Raw genomic sequence first — 21,423 nt, forward strand, 5'->3', positions numbered from 1 at the left:
CTCTTAGGCATTTCTCAATAACAACTGCATCCCACTTCCAGATGCTATCTGGTAAAACAATACACGCTGCAGCTGAGTGGTGTGCCACAAACAGGGTAGGATTCTCTCTGCAGGACACCAGAAGGAGCAGGCAGCTTTAAAGGTAAGGAAACTCAGTTAAAGTGCCTTTCCTGGAATTGAAGAGCTCACCCAGGATAAAGTATTTGTAGTTTTGTTTTCTTTAATGTTGTGGTTGGGTTTATGGGCTTGGCTCACCGTTTGGCTGCTTCATCTAATTTGTAAGAAGTGCCCATTGGGAAGGGAAGTTTATTAAAGATATCAAGAAAACGTTTTTTTTTTTTCACATTGATGCTCATTCCATTTTCATTGGTATCCTTTCACATTGCTTTTAACCTACCGCATTATGGGTTTCTCCTGAGCACTGAGAAGATTTTTTTTTTTAATGTCCTCATTAACGAAGGGAGCATATTTGACTGGGCTAACATGATTTATCCTGGAGGCAGGATGTGGCTGGATTATTCTGAGCAGGGAATCCTCATGACCGAGCTCTGCTCACGGCAGTTGAATCTTTGGCATTTGCAAACCTTTGTGTGTCCATGTCACATTCAGTGTGTTTGTAAGGGCAACATTAATTATGCTGGGCGTGCCTAATACGTTCAGCCAATGTAAACATACAGATTAATTAATGCAGAGTTTTCATGTACTGTAATCTATATGTTTATTTGTATAAAGTTTAAATCATATGTATATGCAGTCTATCTGTGTTTAAATGATCAATACCATTTATTAGAACTGACTAGTGATGTTATTGTAATGTGTACTATAACATTGACAGAATATTAAACACTCACAGCTGTTTAATCTTCTCACCATTTATTTTCACTGACATACTTCTAACTTTTTTTTATTCTGGCACTCATCCCTGTACACATTCACCTTGAGATACTGGTTAGTGATGTGGTGTTTACTGGGTCTGGAAGCTGCTCCACATCCCTCACGACCAAACTACAGGTCCAAGTTTTCGCCGCGAAAATCTGACACATCATTAAATGCTGTTAATTTTTTCTGCCACGTGTTTTGTCATTTTAAGTATTAAGCATTGGCAGTGGTGTTTTATATTCCAAAATACTATGAGTCATTAATTGTAATATCATGAGTCGGGTGGGAAAACGCTTGTATTCAAAATAAAGCTGTAACGTAGACTATCAAAACAAATTACGTTTTATGAAACAATAGGTTTGTTTTTCTAGAATACAAAATTTACCGCCACGTTTTTTTTACAAAATAGAACCGGAGATATATGATCGCTTCCAAGTGCCAACAACATCTGGCATCGAGCCAGAAGCCTCCAGCTGCTTTAAATTATCTAGCATGGGCTAGGAAAGTGAAAAAAGGTGTAAAATGTACCCGACGACATTGTTTAACGTGTGGGGTTTAACAGAAGCTATTGCTGGTTGCAGTTTAGTTTTATGGGTACGGATTATTCGCCAACAACGAATATTTCTGCGTGGTTGAATATCCAATACTTCAACAGAAACTGGACCATGAACAGATTAGAAAACATGTTCTTTATGTGACAGGAGAAATGTAATTCAGTAGTACATACTGTATAATGGTGGAGAAATTCTGAACTAAAAAATAGTTTTCATTACAAAGTGTCCGGAATTAATTATACCAATCTTTCGTCTTGCCTAAGAGGGATAACATTAATGTCTGACTATGTCACGAGTCGTAGCTGAAGCGCTTGTACCCCTTACTTTCACTAAAAAAATCATCTATTTTTTATCTAAACTGCATATACCACGCATGCGTAAGGATAAATGCATACAGTATCTCGATTGAATCTCTGTATGTATATGTTTTCCTTTTGATTAACTGCAGGTGTTAATTTGTTTGGTTTTTCTTAACCACACTTTTCCTTCAGCAACACCAAACCTAGAGTCTGACAAGCACATGCGAACTAATATTCTTTACGTTAACATGACGAGCAATCCAATACAACGTTACAACAGAATAAACAGTGAGCAAATGCAATTCAACAGATGCTTTATGTCTTCATTTTGTGAAGTCATACGTATGCACTCTTTCAAGCCACAATTAGCCATAGTTTGCATTCCACACCTGTTAAACTGTGGGTCCGTGTTCCACGTTTGTTACTACTGTATCTAAATGTCACAAACAGTTTTGAAATATTGTATGTTTGTCAAATAGCAAATGCAATACCTTATTTAAACACTGTACTGCTCTTCTTCTCCTTGTTTTCAAGGCTGCCGAAAGTAAAAGCTAAACAGTTTTGTCACAGACCATGTCGGCGCAGCGATGTGCATTCAGTGAGCATGACATTTAGAGTCAGTAATGTACTGCGTATCTGACCATCTATGCAAATAGACAGTATCATCATTTGGAAATCAACAGCTTCTTGAATTAGGCAATAACAATGCAATTTAATGACTTTCCAGTACGAAAGGCATAAATGGAGCTTCTGTTTTCACTCACATGTACAGAAAAGTTTATTGTTTCCAGTTTAAAAAATAACAGTACAAGGCTGATGTTGTCTTTTTTGGAAACTGTTCTGGGAATTTAAAGCATTTCTTAAAATCTAAAAGTCTTACAATTTCAATTAAATGCATCTGAACTGTATCATCTATCACTGAGTTAGATTACTGTTTAGGCTTACTTATCTGGTTTAATATTAAACTATATATTTTTTAATAAATAGGAGTAGTTGTAATACCATACTTTATTGAGGCAAATTCCTTAATATCAATCTGGTAGTACAGTCATCAGGTCATTTTGAGGCCTGAGACTGCTATTCTCTCGCTAGAAAGAAAGTAATTTCTTTCAAAAAGACATTTTTTTCAGTCAGGTTAGTACCACTGAATTGCGTTGGAAAATAACCGTAACAATAACTGTCTGCACTGTAACATTTTAGAGGAGAAAGTTATCCAACAGAAAGTTCTGGAATTGTCTCTTTGCCAGTTATTACAGGGGAACCGTTGGCCTGCACTTCTTGTATGGAACAAGCAATGTCAAAGCACCACGAATAAGATCATCTTCTTCTTCACCCAGCTTGATATCGGGGCTTTGACTTGTTTTTCAAACTACAGAGCAAGAAAAGATAGTGTAAATCCATTTTACATACATAAAAGAAAGGTGAAAGGTTTCGATTTCCTGCAGTTTACAAAAGAAATTCTAAACAGAGAGCATGGAAACAGATTCTGCTCTTGTGGAAAGCAGTGAAGGGCTTGAACTCTTGAACATGGAAGCAGTAGGATGTGAAATATTAGTACAGTTTATTGTTCATGTTTTAAATGGGCATTTTTTTAAAAGAAATTACCTCTTGGGATATTTGCTGTGTACATTTGGTTTTGGCTTGAATGCAGTGAGCTGAGAAGCACATGTTCTTCGGAAACGACTGCCAAGGGCATATGATTCCAATAATGTTTCTCTTTCCCAGCTGAGATACACTTTTCCCAGGCTTCCTGGGATCAGGACAGTCCTGTGCTGGGATTATCCGGTCAACAACAGGTGGGTGGCAGGCTGTTCATTTCTGTTGACTATTAAATCCTGTCACTGTCCCCTCAATCTCCACAGCTGTATCCAGAGCAGGGACCCAAAAGAAATTGTCATTGTTTCCTCTATAAGAAAGCCACATTCCTGCCTAGAGTGTCATCCCTACATTAGTGAAGAATTTTCTTTGGTATGAAGTATGAATTCGGTTTAATTATTATTTTTTGAAAATGTTGTCCAGGCACCATTAAAAAACGCCTACAGTACATGCCAAGACTTAACAGCCAAGCATTTAACACCTGCTTTTTTTATCTGAAAGGATCTGCTAAGCATTGATTGCATGTATGGAATGACGTCTGATCACTAAACATGTTTTATTGCTCTTGAAGTGCTTTTTCAAGTAGAATCCCAGCTAAAAATAATTCTCAGGTTCTTCAATGTCAAATATAACATTCTTAATAGTCTTGTAGCATCAGTATTTACGCTTAAGTTTACCTTACTGATTATTTTAAAAGAGAAATGTAAATGTAATGATGCTTGGTAAACAAGCAGACGTTAAATACTGAAGAAGATTTCTGATTGTCCAGATTGTGGTGTCCAGTGTTGGCATTTATAACAGTATTAAATGCTCTTAGTATGTCATGCCAGGTATGCTGTAGTACACAACTCATGTTTGTTAGGGCAAGTACTCTATGCACATGCATTAGTTAAAAAATTAAGTAACGATTAAGAGTTTTTCTTCCTCCACTATAACCCAATAGAAGACACCACCTTGCAGCTTCTAAAACACTGGCGCCATGCTGATACAGAGATCATCCTTGAGTGTATCTCAGATATAGGGTGATTATTTTAGGATTCCAGAGGTTTAGTCAAGAAACCAACTAAGCTTAGTCAGCTTTAGCTAAATTCAATTTTAAAAAAGACTAAAGATTTCTTGTGCTGCTTTTTTTTCTGAAGCAATGAAAAAATGGAGTTGTTAAATAAAAGTTCAAGAGAACTTTAAGTGCATCTTTTCTAACAGTCTCCCTGGTTAATTCGTCGCAAGTGAGGAAGATTTTGGCACACCTGACCTAGTGGCTAGGTGAGTTAATGCCAAACAGTAAAATATTATCTTGATATTCACTGTCTAATCATAATTACTGAAGTTCTGTTTTGATTTCATCTGATGAATGCTCCTAGGGAAGTTTGTGCATTTTATCTTGCTTTATTTGAAGACTTAAAGAATCCCAATGGTAACATTTCAATAGATATCTCCAAAAGACTGGTCTGACTATTCAGAAATTTAGAGCAGACCTCATTTCATTCCCATCCTCCTTTGGAGCATCTGAAACAAAAAATGTTCTTTTTGTAGCGCAGCATACAAGATTCAAAATAGTTCAAGTTTCCTTGAATACTGGGTTCGTGTTTTCTTGTTGTGCTGTTTTGAACAATATGCACTAGTAGCAGTGTGAAAAAAAAGGTAAATTGCTTTAATTCAAATGCAAATACCATGCTGCACCTAGAGAGGGAAATGTTGTGGTGTGAGAATGGTGCACAAATTAAGAATTCAAAGAAACAAACAATTTTATATGATAAAGCTTTTGTTAGACTATTCGCTTTATACTGTAAAGTGGCAAAATATTTCTTTGTGTGGTTTTGCATCAGCTACATTTTTAATAGAAGTTATTTGGAGGACAAAGTCCACCTGGTGGTTTCTCTGAATCTTCCTTGGAGTCTTGTCTCCGATGTATCATCCGTTAAGAACCTTTTCTAACCCTTCATTTTCAATAAATACTTATTTTCACTATTTTAAGCAATCATATCTTGCTTAATTTGCTTAGGGTTGAGAGGTTACAGGTGACACTGAATGTTGACAGAACCATAAAGCTGATGGTATATGATAAGTCTATCTGTAGTCATTAAGTCAAAAAAGCGGCTCATTTTGGCACCCAAAACCAATACAATGAACTAAAATAATAAATATTAATTTTGCAAGGTTTATTTTACCTAGACAAAATCCAGAATTATTTTATTGCTTTATTTTTCCTGGCAGTGTTAATAATGGGAAAGTATATTTTTCTTGGCTCTATTATTCTTCAGAAAATTATTGCGCATTTTCTCTTTGCAGTGTGAATGGCAAGGCTACATTCCCATTAAGCACATTCAGCATTTCCATGTTACAATTGCTTGCACTTGATTCTAGCAAATTGCTTTTCGTGGTTCTCTGATACCACATGGATTCAAAATGAACAGCAGAGGAATTTATTGGCTGTGCCACAATGTCATAGGAAGCAGATTTCATTGTTAAAATGTGTTACATACTCTAAAAATATAAAATATCCCAGGTGTGAACATACACCTAAATTTGAAATATATATATGCATGTATGTATTCTTTGTTCACATATTTCACCTGTTCTTGTATCATCTACATGTGTATCATGGCTCTCTCTTTAACATACTGCCATTCTACAACAGCAACATAATGTGTTGTAACTTAAAGAATGAGGTCTGAAAAGATAAACAAAAATTGGGGATTAATTCTGATGATTAGAGACAAGAAGAACATTGTAAAAGGCTGCAGGATCACTAACTCAAATGCCCTGCTGCTGCTCCAAGTAATAGTTTGAATAGTTTATTTATGATGTAGCTTTTCTTTGCATCTTGGTGATGATTACAGCATAAACATTTTTGCATTGAAAATAGGTGGCACTAGGCATGGTTTTCCTCTCTCTCCAGGTCTTGCAGAAAAAAGGAGGAAAAAGTATACAAAAGTTTGTTTATAACAAAATCTAAAGTCTTAATTCAAAGGTTGAAAGAATGCAACAGTTAACGGTAACCACTGTCTTACAGAGACACATAATGTATGTAAAAACAAGCTGATTTCAAGAACACAGTATGCACAGTGGTTGTTGTTCAATAAAAGAGTTTGTCATGGTGGATAGGTTGGCAACTTTCCATATGAATCATAGGAGACTCAAGAACACTAAGAATTTTGGGTTCCCACAAAAGGGAAGTGTTAATATTTGGCCTTATTAGCAAATAGCAAATTTCTACACTCCAGCAAAGAATGAGGAATATGTATTACCTATTAAAGAAGCACTTTGGAACAGTAGGTTTTAAAGAAAGGTTGTTGATGCATAAAAATTCATATTGTATACTGTGGTAGTGATCAGGAAACAACAATAAAAGTAATTAACATCAAGTCAAACGGTTTTTAGTCTGTCTCACTCAATTTCTTTTAATATCAACAACATCAGTAATTATTTTATTTTAGTGCAAACAGATCATATTTCAGACATGGAATAATAGTACTGTTACAATATGAAAGAATATTTCAGCCACATGGACAGCATTGCACCTGTTTTTGAAGAAAATAATAATAATCTTAACCAGTTATCAGCTTCAAACTCACTTGCAAAGAAGATGAATTCTGGGAGGAGGTGGAGAACAACATCCTTTGAAATTAAACATAACATAAGGCTTTCTGAATGGGTTCCAGCTTTTACTTTCAAATTCTCTGAGATAAACAATTTTAGGACTGGTTCCTCTGTTTCGTAAGAAAAGGAAAAAAACACAAGAAACTCAAGGGCAGGATCCTTTGAACCCTGTGAAAGAAAGGAGAGGAGCCAACTTGTGGCAAAATATTCAGCCTTACAGCTGACCTTCATGTGAAATCCTGACCACTTCCTAGGAAAACAGCGCAATCTGTAAGCTGCTTTACTGTAATGTTCACTTGTTCACCTTCTGTATTTCCAGAAGCTCACTGCAGCAAACATTGCTGCACAGACCTGGTCCTGGAGAGTCACAATTGGCTTTGTTTTATAGGTCACTCTGAATCACCTGCTAAAGAGATGGACTTTTTATGAAGTTATTGATGAATTAAGCAAGTCATTTCATCAAAGAAAGTTTGGTCCTTTAAGACTAAAGTATATTCTGATTTGTGTTCCAAATGATCTCTTAATAAAATTGTGTCTGTCAGTGTGTGTCCTGAGATGAACTGGTGTCCTGTCCAGGGTGTACCCTGCCTTGCACCCATTATGTGGATGCTGCACATTGGTGGTGGTGGAGGGGAGACCCCATTACCTGTAAAGCGCTTTGAGTGGAGTCTTCAGAAAAGCGCTATATAAGTGTAAGCAATTATTATTATTATTATTATTATTATTATTATTATTATTATTATTATTATTATTATTATTATTATTATTATTATTATTATTATTACCAAGATAGACTCCAGCTCCCCCCTGAGCCTCAATTGGATGAAGCAGTTAGAAAATGGATGGATAAGTGAACTCTTAATTTAACCAATTGCCTTTTTTTAATTGATCACAGTTGAACATTTTCCAGCTGTAGAAACAGATGGTTTAGTGGTTCCCTATTAAACTTGCTGGATGGAAGCCTTCCAAGATCAGGGTGAGAAACTTTTGGCGTAAAGCACGATACTTGAAGATCAATATAATAGTGAAATTCACAATTTCCTCTGAAGTTAGGCAGCAAAGGATCATATAAAATTATGTATGAAAATACAGGCCAGTCCCTTAATTTGTGTTTGTTTCTGGTTGGTAAAATAGCAGGGGAAAGTTAATTTACGACTTGACCCCCTCTCCCACAGTGTTAACAGGATATCCATTATGATTACGCTTCTGTAGTATGCTCTGTAAGTCAATGGAGTATTGTATGCTCCTTAAACATGTTGTGCTTACTCCAGGTCTGGAATTTAACAATTTTAATGACATTTAACACACCAGAGGAAACTTCAGCAGAGGTCTTCAATTAACATCCTCCATGCTGTCATATAAATCAAATGTGTGGCATTAAGTAAGAGGGTAGATTTATTTTGGTTTTCTTTTGTTAACAGCCTACTAAAGGATTACAATGAATTAAAGACTCTTGTTGTGATTTTGGAAAAAAAGATAGCTCCTTCTGAAACAATATATAATTATAACCTTTCAGAGTGAACTCTTTTGTTTCCCACAGGGTAAACTAGCTGGTTAACTCAGTTGATCAGACATTTTGACGCGCTGCCAAAACACAGTGTAGTTCTATAAGAGTGTGGACTGAATTTTTCTCAGCAGCGATAACAGATGACAAAAAGTTTCTGTAAGCACTGCCTTATGAGAATTATATTTCACTATAAAATAAATTCTAGAAACTACAGTGGGACAGTATTTGGCTCCGTTCCCTCAGTCCTTAATCAAACTAAATTACTCTTTCCAAACTGAGAAAATAAACTGTATCAAATTAAGTTAGAATTCCAACAGTTAAAAAAACAAACTTGAGTGTCTGTGCTATGCAGAAAACATTCAAACAATACTTTTGAATTAGTTAGGAAAATACTGTATAGCTTAGCTATATGTTCTGCCAGGTGCCCAGGTATGACTCCCTAACTAGCACAACACATTTTTTGTGGGCAAGCAAATTGCCATAAATTATGAAAATATTAATATTCTTGTGTGTGTGTGATGGACTGGCGCCCAGTCCATGTGTAGCCCTGTGTTTCCGGGATAAGCTCCAGGTTGCTGTGATCCTTACTGGGAATAAGTGGCTTTCTGATAGTAGACGGATGAAGATTAATTAACTTTGGCCATTACGCAGCATGAGAAAGTAAAGAGGTCTAATTCCATTTCAATTTTATAAAGTTAACGTTAGTTTCCACAGACAGATGTTTTGTTAGGGCTCATCAGCATGACATAGCTAACTTTTAGCAGATGTATGTGTATGTACTTTATACTGTAAGTAACACGTGTCTAACTTTGAGTTTATGTGTGCTAAGCAGAATTTAAAGTCTCCATAGACAGTTTCACCACTCTCCAACATAAATATCTTACCTCCTGAACTTCCCTTGGAGCAACAAACCCCTCTCTTCATCCTTGCAGCAGCTCCCTGGCTCATTCCTCACAAAAATAAGGAGAGGGATGTGGTCAGCCTCATGCTTATAGTTAGGCTGCCGTTCCTCTAGTTCGGCAAGTTACACCAAACAACCTCTGATACATTTAATCTCTATTTTGTAATATCATACTTATAAGGATCTCACAGAACTTTTCAGCATCAGCAAGTATAGGTGAAAAGACACCTGTTCTGATGCAGAAAGTTATTAAATCAGGAGTACCTTGAGGCCTTGTTCAGTGATACTGTAGCTGCCACTTCAAAAATACATAGACAATAAAATGCTTTGTGAAGGCTTTAGTCATAAAGATAATTGCATATGAAGGAAACATTGGAAATTAAGGCGGTTTTAAATTCCTCCCGTGGAAATGAAATAACCTAAAACACATTAACTACTCCAAAAGTGTCTACATATAAAGGCTCTAATTTACACCAGTAACTAGTTTCTAATGATAATTAGATAATAAAAAAACACAGAAGCATGCTTTTTTCATTTGGCTATATTACATCATGGTGAAAAAGAAGAAAGAAAACAACTTTTCGGCAGTGGAGCCTCCACGGCTGAAACATTATATATATATATTTTCAGCATGGAATAAACCAAGCTGATGCAGCTACCCACCTGAACTACTACATATTACATCATGCAGAAGTAATTAAAATAAATGATGAAATGTTCTAAGTTCTAAGTGAATGGTTAATTTATCAGGCTCCTCTCAGTTTATGGAAGCTCTCAGTGTGCCTGTTCATGCCGTTCAGCATGCATGTGTCAGTATGTGTGTGTGTTTTGCACAGCAAGAAGTATGCTGAGGCTGAACACTACAAACAACAGAATCCTGACCAGGTCGAGTGCAAGTGGTCACACTACACCTATCCTGGAGTCCTTGCACTGGCTTCCTGTCATGTTTCATGTCGACTTCAAAATCCTTATGCTCACCTATAAGGCTTTGCATGGCTTGGCACCTCAGTACCTGTCTGAGCTGCTATCGTCCTACTCTCCACAACCTTCTCTCTTATAATTCTGGTCTCCTATCTGTCCCCCAAGCCCATCTACACTCTATGGGTGACAGAGCCTTCTCTGAAGCTTTGGAACTCTATCCCCAAATAATATCAGAGAGTCACTTTCTTTAAACTCCTTCAAATCTAGACTCAAAAACCTTCTTTAGAAGAGCCTTTACTTAACTGGTTCTGTTCTTTACCCCTCTGCCCCTACTGTATTCAGTACTCCCCTCTACTGTTTCCTCTCATTGTGTATTCTCACTGTGCATGTGTTATATTTTTATTTTTTTATTGTTGTTGTCGTTCGTAAAACTCTTTGATAAGCAGCCTTTGAAAGGCGCTATATAAAATAAAGTTTATTATTATTGATTATATTATATGCCTGTGCAAATTTCTAGTCCTGTATACTGTACACAGTCCTCTTTCTGCCCGAGAAACTGTATCAACAAGCAGAATGTCTTCTCTGAGCTACAAATACCGTAGTTGCAGTTCAGTTATGCTACAGTATATTTCTAAAACACTCGGAAACATCAGCAGCCTTGAGCATTGTAAATTAGTAATGAGTAAAATCAACATGAATGAAAATGGGATAAGGCACATTTTCTTCTTTTAGTAGTAAAAATGGTTCATTGCACATTGGCAGAAAGAATATTAATCTTCTGCCTTTCATTAGTAAGATTTTATTCCTACATGCATCAGATTTTAAAATTAAAGTCATAAAACACGTTATGATCAGCTGCTCTTTGAGCTTTATAGAGGAAAACAATTTCAGTTTTCAAGTGTGACAAATTAAATGTCAGTTGATAATTCAAAAAGAAATGTACAGTATGCGAGTTATTATGCCTCTAAATGCTGGCATTTCTTCGGAGACATTCATGGCACAAAAAAGAAAGGCCAAGATTTCCATAGTAAGGTGTCTTGGTGTTAATGTGTTTTGTGTTGTTTTTTTCAGCAATAGTGTTTAGTATTTGTGTGTGGGTTAACTTCATATTTGACATTGTTTCATTCCTTGCCTTTTTTTGTGGTCCTTCCTGTGGCTGGAGTGTAGCCACTCTTCCTTGCGGTGTCCTAAGTGCTGGTTTCAGTGTATAACACAGGAGTATTTATAGCTGCTGCGATGATGATGCACGTACAGTATAATGACACCTTCCCAATATGCTGAAAAAAATAAAAATAAAAATGATGTAAATGGTTGCACCCAGCTTCAATAGAACTTAGAAAAGAACATTTGTGATACTTTTTTTCAGACCCAAGCTAATACAACCTTCATGTCCATAGTTCCCGTAACAATTCATCGCCTCCATCCATGCCAATCACTTTTTTCAGAAATCACTGTTTCACCTGCAATTCCCATCAGCACACAGTTATTGGACAAGGTCCCTCTGGCCACTTCAGAATCACACCGAGGGCATCAAGCTTGTCCAATAATCTCATTTATTGCCCGTAGTGTCCTACTATTTACATTGGGGGAGCAGGAAGATTTTTCACTCTCTCAAGGACATCTGTGATGGTGGATATGTATTCAGCCTACTGTACACATCTACAGTACAGTAAGACAGCACTGTTACCAACTTGTAGCCTGATCTCATCAGAGCTCAGAAACTGAACAAGTTTGGGTCAGGTCAGTACTTGCATGGGAGACCTCCCATCACATAGATTGCTGCCATAAGTGGTGTTGGTGGACCAGTAGGTGGCACTCTTCCACATAGGCCACAATTTTGAAATCAATACTTCAATATGATGCCAGGGAACACTATACCACAGAACGTGCCATCCTTGCTAAACTGAGATCCTGAGTACCAAAAGTAAAGATCTCACATTACTCATAGTAATGTGGTGTAGTGGTTAAATTCCAGTTTACCTTGCTAAATCTTGCAATCCTAAATTGGGGAAGTAATTTTTCTGTTCTCCATCTGACCTGCTTTGTAGTGGGGGTTATTCCCAGTCTTCGATGCATCCCCCTTAGTTCCACTTGTGTCCTCCAACTTGTACTATACAGTACAGTATGTGCCTTAGTTGAGACATGTGGATATAAAACATAGGAGGAAAACAAAAACCTCATTGATATAATTTATAAGGACATTATCATGTGGTGGGATTAGGGGGATATTGAAACTAAGAGGAGAAGTGATGCACATTAGGCACTAGTTTAAAAATTCTGTTTCTTTTTCTTCCATTCTAAACGGTACTTGGTCTGCCTGCTATGATGCTGAAACTGAAGCTTTGCTCACAGTATGAGGAGAATGTACAGTATCACTGCACCTTATGATGCTGTTAAGAAAGACAAGAAATGGTATGAAAATGTGATGACTACTCTAGTTCATGGGGAGAAGAAAAAATTTTTTGAAGAGAGATTTTTTGCGGACTTGCACAGAGAGCCTCTTTGAAGTGACTCAATTATTTTCAGGTCTATTCATCTGATGGGAACTAATCAACTCTGATAATTAGAAGGGCAACAAAACATCAAAGGCTTTGATCGTTTTTAATTTGACAGGGTATACCTACTAAGCAGAAATGCTTTGCAAAAGATGGGGATTCTTATGACTTACTGCTGTAAATTTCTGCTTAGAAAGCCTAGTGAACATGCTAGGTTCCACCAGAATTTTCAATTTTCAAAAGCATTAAAATTAAAGCATTTAAGTGATCTAAGCCACTTTGCACATGTACCAGGGCTTGTGTCAATCTTGTCATTAACAGCCTCTGTCTCATCCCCACTCTAACTCAGGTGTAACTGCACTTGCTGTTGCATGTACATGTAATACATGTGTAGTACTTTTGGAATGGTTCAATTAAACATTTTGGCTTATCTGTTTGATCTCTGGCAAGGCTAGTAATAATTCTGTAATATCAGTTTAACTTTAGAGTTAAGGATACACACGTCTGAGTGCTATCACAAGGTAACACAGAGGAATGAGAACCGCTGTGTTAAGTATAATTGCAATAACAGTTTACTTAGCAGCACAGTAAGTCACATTTTTCTGTCACAACCCATGCCAAAAATATTACCCTGGGAAAGTCCACTGTATAATAAGCACATTACAGCATAAATTACCTGCCTTTCTACTTCGTTTCTATGGTTTCTTTAAGAAATGTCTTTTGGAGACATAAAAGGAGACCTCTGGGATTTTTTAAACAGACTGTCAGCCTAAATAGTTTCTGCATGTTCTTTTTATTTGCTCATGGTTTTAAAGACGAAGTTCTCCCATGTCAGGGAATCTGGTGAGCGTCAAGACTGCACTATGTGCACATTACTGAATTGATGCCCTTTCTTTCAATGTGTGAGATACTACAATCACTCCTAAAATTCTAAATTGAGTAACTTAAAATATATGAGTTCAGTGGGGACAGCAATCCTGAGACAGTAGCTGCTGACTTCAAAGCAACTGAGAATATTAACCCCAGTCTAGATCTCCACTTTATGAGAGCTACAGTATATCTGTTTTTTGAGAGTCACAAGTCTCTATTAACTTCAGGTCTTTCGAAGATAGGGGACTAAATTCCTTTCAATATGGGAGACAGATGCATCTCAAGAGTGCTTACAAAGGCTTTTAAATTATTCAAGGGTTTTCCGACTTTGCTTCATTGTTTCTTAATTTTAGTGCGGTCCCCTTTTCCTTTGCTTCTGATACCATATTTCTAAAGCAATTAGCTTTAAAAAAATGCCCTTGGAGTTGTTGACTGAAATCTGCTGAGGCTCACAAGGTACACAGTATGAGGTATCCAGAATTGCACTAACTGCAATGCAGATACAGGTACACCACCAGAGTGCAGCTGTAAATATTTTCAGTGCTAAAAGAGTATTGTTAAGGTTCATTATATATAGTTATATAAAGGGCTATGATCTTAATAACATTAAACAGTAAAATCTTAATCTTCCCTTGGAGGCAAACTGCCAAACTATAGTACAGGAATCAGATGGGCAGTTTGGCCACAATTAGTCCAGATGGGAAATCATGGAGGTGTTTTATCCAAGTTAAAAAAACAACAACTTTTTTTCTAGTTAAAAATTAACTTAATATTTGTCAAAGTACTAACAATTTGTAACTAATTTTTCGTTTCCATGGAAGAATGATGTGTTACCTACAGTATGTTAGAAATATCTAATATAGGTAAGCTAGACTTTTTTCACATACAGTAATTAAGTAGATATTCTCCAGTAGCTATCCTTCCTTTAAAAAGGTGTTCTTACAACTATCCAAACCAAATCCAAGTGATATCCTAGCCAATGCCTCAATGCCCCAATGCCAGAGGTGGTGACCATTATTACTACAGTATATTTAATAATTTTTGAAATATAATCTTGTTACAGTTTACCTACTGAAGTGCACTTATTACTGTATATAGCCCCATGTTAAAACACTCCCAAACTGGACAAATAGTCTGCGAATGAATGACACACAAGACTTTCTTCCTTCTTCTAAAGGAGTATTTTTAATTATTTTACCTTTGGCTTAAAGTGTGATTCATGGGGAAAATGTTCATGAACATGACTTTGAGAATCTAACCTGTTGTTCTGATCAAATAGCTGAGCACAACTATGAAAGATAGCTTGAATTTCCCCCTACATATACTGTACTGTACCTCTACAACATTAACAAAGGCCAAGGTCATCATCAACAGCCATGTATCTAGAGATAAAACCCGGGCATGCTGCTACCCATTAGTTAGAACAACAAGAGTCTTTGGCAGTCAGCCTGTTTATTATTGATAGTGAAGGCAATTTGCTCTCTAACCTCCAGAAGTTTTTTTCATATTACCACAAAGGAAGGGAAAGTTCTGCAATCAAACTACAGCCTGTCTTAACAAATAAAGGCATTTGTTATTCTTAATAAGCTGTGATCCACAAGTACGTTTCCAGCGTATGCCAGCTTTATATGCCTTACTTTGTTCAGTTTAAATGTAGAAGTCTACCACACGTATCAATGCTTAAACACAACGTTTGATCTGTTTGCTTCATTTTTAGGCATCTGAAAATTGCCTCCACTCCTTATACTCCTAATAAACTGAATTTCTGGCCAATTTTTATTCACCGTGAAAAATTAAAAAGATTTCTCGTTTTTTTAGCTAGGATATCTGGGCAATTTGTTTGACATGATTAATTTTGTTGGCAGCTGGGATTTGAGTCTGAATTATAACTTTGCTGAAGAGATAGTGGAGGTGAGCGACACAATAGGACACAATGGGATTAGCAATGTTATATTTGCAGCTGATAAGTGAACATGTGCCTCATGCTGATCTCATACAGCTGCTTCACGGCTGCCTGACATAATTAAAATAAATCTGATAAAACTCTTCTTGAGAAGTTATAGGACAGACACAAAATGTTTGTTAGAATGAACAAGTAGTCATAATAAATGCTGTCATCTGTCTTAAGTTTGAAGTGTTTGCATTTGGTACACAATGGAACAATATAGTTCTTGGTTGAGATCATAATTAGGCCAATTAAACATCTTTATACGTAACAGTGCACAGTGTAATGCAATATGTGAGTTCAGTCAAAATATACTTAAAGTACAGTGCACATTTATTCACAGTGTGCAATTAGCAGTCTGTGGGGGTCTTTATACCCCCAATACCCCATTATAGTGATGGGAACCATGCACTGTAAATAGAAAGGCGCCTTCCTTTGGGAGAGACATAAAACCAAGGTCCTGACTATTTGTGGTCATTACAAATCTTGGGGTGCTTTTTGAAAAGAGTAGGGGTGTAACCACAGTGTCCTGGCCAAATATCCGCTCTAGAATTTACAAGTCATGGCCTTCTAATAATCCACTAATAATTCTAATAATAGAATAATAATTCTAATCTGTCAATTGGGATTATTACTCTGTTCTCCTCTCCACTGCTAGCTGATGTGTGATGACTGTCCTAGTGCACTTTAGCTATTGTCACACCATCCAGGTGGGGCTACACATTGGTGGTGGTGGAAGTTAGTTCCCATTACCTGTAAAGTCCTTCGAGTGGAGGGAAGTGCAACATTTAGTAGCACTAAATGTTCTAATGAAAAGTAGTCAGAGTGGTTTATATGCAGATAATCCAAAATGTAATTGTGAGGCAATCAGTACTAGCCTATTACTCTTGGCATGTCAGTCATTACTGTGGACTTAACTGTGTCTCTTCATTCCTCCAGAAATGAAATCTTTTATCTTTTAAATTCCAGATTACGAGTTCTTTTAAACTAATTACAAATGTTTTAACATCTAACAGATTCCATTAATCTAAATTCCATTCAAGACTTTATGATAGCAGAACTACATTCCGTATGTCATAATTTCAAGATAAACAAGAGAATTATGCATTCTGGAAAAGAACAACCTTGCATCAGTTTGTGACTTTCAACTTTTGATAGGAGCTCATGAAACGATATGGTAAAAAGAATATGCTTAAAGGAAGATCATTTTGATGCATTTTCAAATAAATCAAAACATAGTTATGAAGTAACATCCTTTTTTTTTGCAACAAAAGACAAAACTGTTTAAAGCTATTTAAAAGTTACATTCCCCCATTCTATGTTTTTGAAATGTATGTGCACATTTAGTCTATGAACTGCATACTGTATGTTTCATGTGAATGCAGTTTGCCTGAATGAAAATGATTGGTTCAATTTCTTGATAAAAATGTATACACCTGTAAAGGAAATTGGTATAAGGTATCTCCATATATCTACGTATTCACAGAACACCAAGACTAATAAAACTGGTATTTAAAAATTCATTTTTATTCAGTTTTATCCACTGCATTTTCCATTTTGGGTTTAAGGTAAAATGAGTATCCATATCTCACACCACTGTGAGATACTGAAATAATTATTTTTTGTTTAGATCACAAGCTCAGCGTCTTTGGAAATTGTTCACAATAGAACTAACTTAAAAGTCTGTACATCTATGAATATGGTTCTTGCAAATATTTTTAAAAAGTAATGTGTTCTGTGAGTTTGCCCTTATTTGGAGAACAATAGTTTGATGGATTTGTTTAACCCTTCCTCCCACAGCAACACATAAAGAGACATTTTCCTATTGTTCAGTAGGTCCAAGTGAAGCTTATGTTATCTACCAGAAGGAAAAAAAAAGGAAATGAATGCCAGTTGCCTTGTAAAGAGGCCTTTTTCAGGGAAAACTTCATTTTTGCCAGTACCTCTCTTGATTAGTAAAGATCCTGTCTATTTAGGGTTTTTATTAAAAACAGCAACAGTGGCAGCAAACAGAAATGTAAAACCCACCCACACAGAAGAAACCTCTGCAGGGGGCCTATATCCAGTGAAGGTCAAATTAGCAAATTATTTACAGATTTTAAATACATTGCCTGGGATTTTGTTTGGAACTTTGGTGATGATATGAGCCCAAGGAATTTGGGGTTTATGAAAACAAGCAGGACTGGTAAATCTAACGAAAAAAAGATCTCAGTAGTGTGAATACAACCAATCAAACATGCAGGTGGTCCTCATATTTTCTAGGAATGAGGAGACAACTTGAATTTTGCTTAGTGGAGCCCCTGCCTTTAACTTGAGTCGACATGGGAAATTGAAGAGAAAGAAACAGTTGTCAGACTTACTTATCAGCTTGAAAATAGACTTGCTCCTCAATGTTTAAATTGTGATTCTCAGACAGTGCTGTAATAAAACATATGTTTTAAGTGTTTTTCTTCAATGACTTTTTAAAATATCTCTTAACCATACAAAGTATCTGAGACAGTTGACAGTTTACAATCTGTTCTCCAAATGCTAAACTTACTATACTGCCACCAGACTAAGAGTCATGCAGTTCAAAATAATGAGAAAACTGCAAGTGTTAGATTTCATAATTATATCTCTCCTTCATAAATGTAATCAAGCATATCAGAATAAAACAGTGACAATGTGTCTCTCTCCTGATGGCACTAAATAAATGGATAGTTTTAGGCCATGATAGTTTTAAAATTAAAACTTCAATATAGAAGAAGACAATTATTTTAAATTTACCATTTTAAATGGATAAGGTATTTGCCCTCCAGCAAAAACAAAAATGCAATTAATGAGTGCCAGAGTCAGCTTGTACAAAAACCCTAAAAGGTAGGTTTTTATTATGCTTCTAGAAAATGAGAAATCTAGTTATAATGTAAAAATAAACTCAAATCTTGATTGGTAACCTTTCTAGTTTCTACATGTACTAGTCATTTTGATTTTTAGAAGCTCTTTACTGTAATATTTTTCCTTTTTTAAAATAGTGTAATTAAAATCCACTGTACAAATATGGAAGTCAATAGAATGCATGTAATTTGATATACCAATATGATCGTCTATTAAATTTCCTCTTTTTCCTGTATACTGAACAATGTCAGCATATGTTTTTATTCATTCTGAGAGCACTGAAAGCATGGGAAAAAGTAAATGAAACATTAGGAATTTGCATTCAGGAGAAAAAAAAAGATTCCCGAAGGGGAACTATTTAGGTACTGTTAATAATTGACTGTTTTAAACTGCGAAGATTATACTGATGAGAGTATAGGGAGTTCAGTAGTGGTTCAAATATATTCTAGGGGGAATTGTTTAACACAGACAGAAGAGATCCTGTAGTGATCGAATTATTGCACTCTGTTCCACAACAATAGGTCTGCTGCCTGTTTTAGACAGAAGAAGTAAGGCTGATTTATGTGGAATTTCTGAGCTCTGTGGAAAACTTCTAAGAGTCCTCATTCTCTGGGCCACTTGCCTGCTTTAGTTAGGCAAGGTCACCAGTCACCTGACCAATACATTGAACAGCTGGAACACAGTCACAGTGCTGCACTAGCAACAATTTTGTTCTCTTCAAGTTCAGGAAAGGAAAGGGAAAATGTGCTTACAAGAAGAGGTTCTCCAGAGCTGCTGGAACATGTAGGTAAGAGCAATGGTTTTTACAGATGAATTTGAAATGCAGCCGAGATCAGGGATTTCAGCTTTTGTTCAGATGAACAGGGCTGATAGCAATAATCAGCTAGTCCTGCTACTGCAATGCAGGAGAAAGTGACAGGCATTCTGCAAAGCAAAGAAATGATTATGCAGCGGATCTCTCTTTTGCTGTAGGAGCTGTGTTTCGTCTTTTTTGTTTTTGTTTGTGCTGTTACATTAAAATGTATAGCCAGTTTTTTTAATTTTAAACCCAAAGGTTTCAGAGTGCAGTTTGTTTCCGTGTGTGTTGCGAAGGTTGCAGTTTTGATGAATGCACAGTAGAAAACTGGCAGTCGTGTGGTTCAATACATTCAGTGAACGGAGATCATAGACTGTGCAGTGTGCTATGGGGACACAATCTAAAAACCACATAATTGGGGGCTGTGTTTTGTGCTCTCTGGATGCTACAAGCTTCAGGTAGAATGAGGAGTAACCTGATCATTAAAAACAACCTTGTAATTGTCCTCCAGAGTGCATCTCCCTGTTGCACCGATCAAGGCAAAACATGCACTATTTTATGCTTTTTCCCTTCTAACATTGAATATAGCTTAGGTTCTTGCAGTGTTTTTTTATGTGTCAAATAATAAAGTACCAATTCATTTTGTCTAGCGTCCCCTATATAGAAACCAGTATAGATGTATGTGTTACTGGTATAGATGTCTCTGTCCCGTGTTCGGTGTAATGAAACATGAGCTGTCCATTGTCTACACTACTATTACATTACCATTTTGCGATAATTCTTTGCATATTGTCTGAAATGATAAATAGTGAAGTAGTGTCTAATAAATGTCACCGAAGACTAATTGGAAAGAAAGCTATCTGTTTATAACTGCCACAGACTTACAAGTTCACCACAGTGAACCATAATATGTTAATCAAGACATGAAAGAAAGATTATGAAGACTGTGTTCCTTTGAATTAATTTACTACTGTCACTTTCAAGAGAAAACATATATACACAAGAATGGAACTATTGCTTCTCACCATCTCAGTGTTAGCAACAGTATCATGGTAATTGTAGGACAGAATACACACTTAATGTACAGTACATTGTCTTCTGAAACAGTAGATTTTTTTGCTGAGAGCTTTCTGTGAGTCACATTATCCTTTCAAAGTGGATGCTTGGACAAACAAACTATGAACTAAATATGATAAATTGTGGAAAGGTCCTATTGTTTTAGAATCTTATTTTTCCAAAAGATAGAAAAGAATGGCTTGGCTGTTTTTCAGCATATTGTTCCTTACTCATGGGGGTGTTTTGCTCTATTGGTCCTTTTGACCTCCAGGAAGTTAAGACAAGGACCTACTGCGATCACTGTCCCTCGACAGTGATTTGGAAAAGATGGAATTGTCTCATAGTATCAGCACTGCAAAAGAAGTGCACTAGTTGCCAAAATTCCACACGGAACAGGCACTTGTTGCTGATATTCTCTTAAGGATATGAGATACTGTATATGTTGAAGCTTGCTGGAGAAACCCCTGATATGAATGAAAAAATAAACACGATTAAAAGAATGTTTCACAGTTACAGATCTACAGAATGTTTCTGATTATTTACACAGCAGATTTGTTTTTACCCACTGTATGAAAAGCCAGTCTTTTCACTTTATCAGTAGAAAATCAGGAGGACTAAAGACTGAGATTTCTGAAAAGCTTGCTCTTCACCATTGTTGGAGTGGTGAAAGGAGGCTTCAATATTGAACATTATTGCCATGTTGTCTTTTGAGACCTAACTGTCTCCATTGTCAGTGTATTTGTTACACTATGCCCCTTCAAGCAAGTCTATATTTGTGTTCTGGGCAAGCTGACTGGGTACAATGCAAGGATTTTTCTGTGGTCATTTAATGAAACCCAAATTTGCAGAAAAGGTAAGAAGTGTGGTGTTTCTGTTATTATGTTACTTTTTTGTCAGGGGATGGTAGGGAGACGGCAGTTATAACTTCTCTTTCGGCAGCTGTCCAGAGTGGGAAACCACGCAGATGGTTTCCTGTTTTGTTTGGTTTTGTTTTTTGTTTTTGTAAACCGAGTTTTGCTACTCTTCCAAGTTTAGTTTGGGAGTTTCCAAAAATTCTATTCCCGATATCAGTGCTATATTCAGCATAGCCTGAAATTTACCGTTTAAACAAATCTATTTCCTGTTCTCTA

General features: G+C 36.4%; 1 protein-coding gene across 5 annotated transcripts in view; it reads left to right on the plus strand.

Moving 5' to 3' along the window:
- kank4 (KN motif and ankyrin repeat domains 4) overlaps positions 1–21,423 on the plus strand; it is a 38,055-nt gene continuing 16,632 nt past the window's right edge. For 2 of the 5 annotated variants that reach the window (XM_015355660.2, XM_006634914.3), the window contains exon 1: positions 18,865–19,228. The gene's annotated coding sequence lies outside the window, so the exon portion shown is untranslated. Of the gene's footprint in view, positions 143–3,457; positions 3,529–18,864; positions 19,229–21,423 lie in introns of those variants that run through there. The other 3 variants (XM_069194190.1, XM_015355662.2, XM_015355661.2) reach the window with 3 other exon arrangements.

This window comes from Lepisosteus oculatus, chromosome 9 (assembly GCF_040954835.1).
Source record: "Lepisosteus oculatus isolate fLepOcu1 chromosome 9, fLepOcu1.hap2, whole genome shotgun sequence".
Taxonomy (NCBI): domain Eukaryota; kingdom Metazoa; phylum Chordata; class Actinopteri; order Semionotiformes; family Lepisosteidae; genus Lepisosteus; species Lepisosteus oculatus.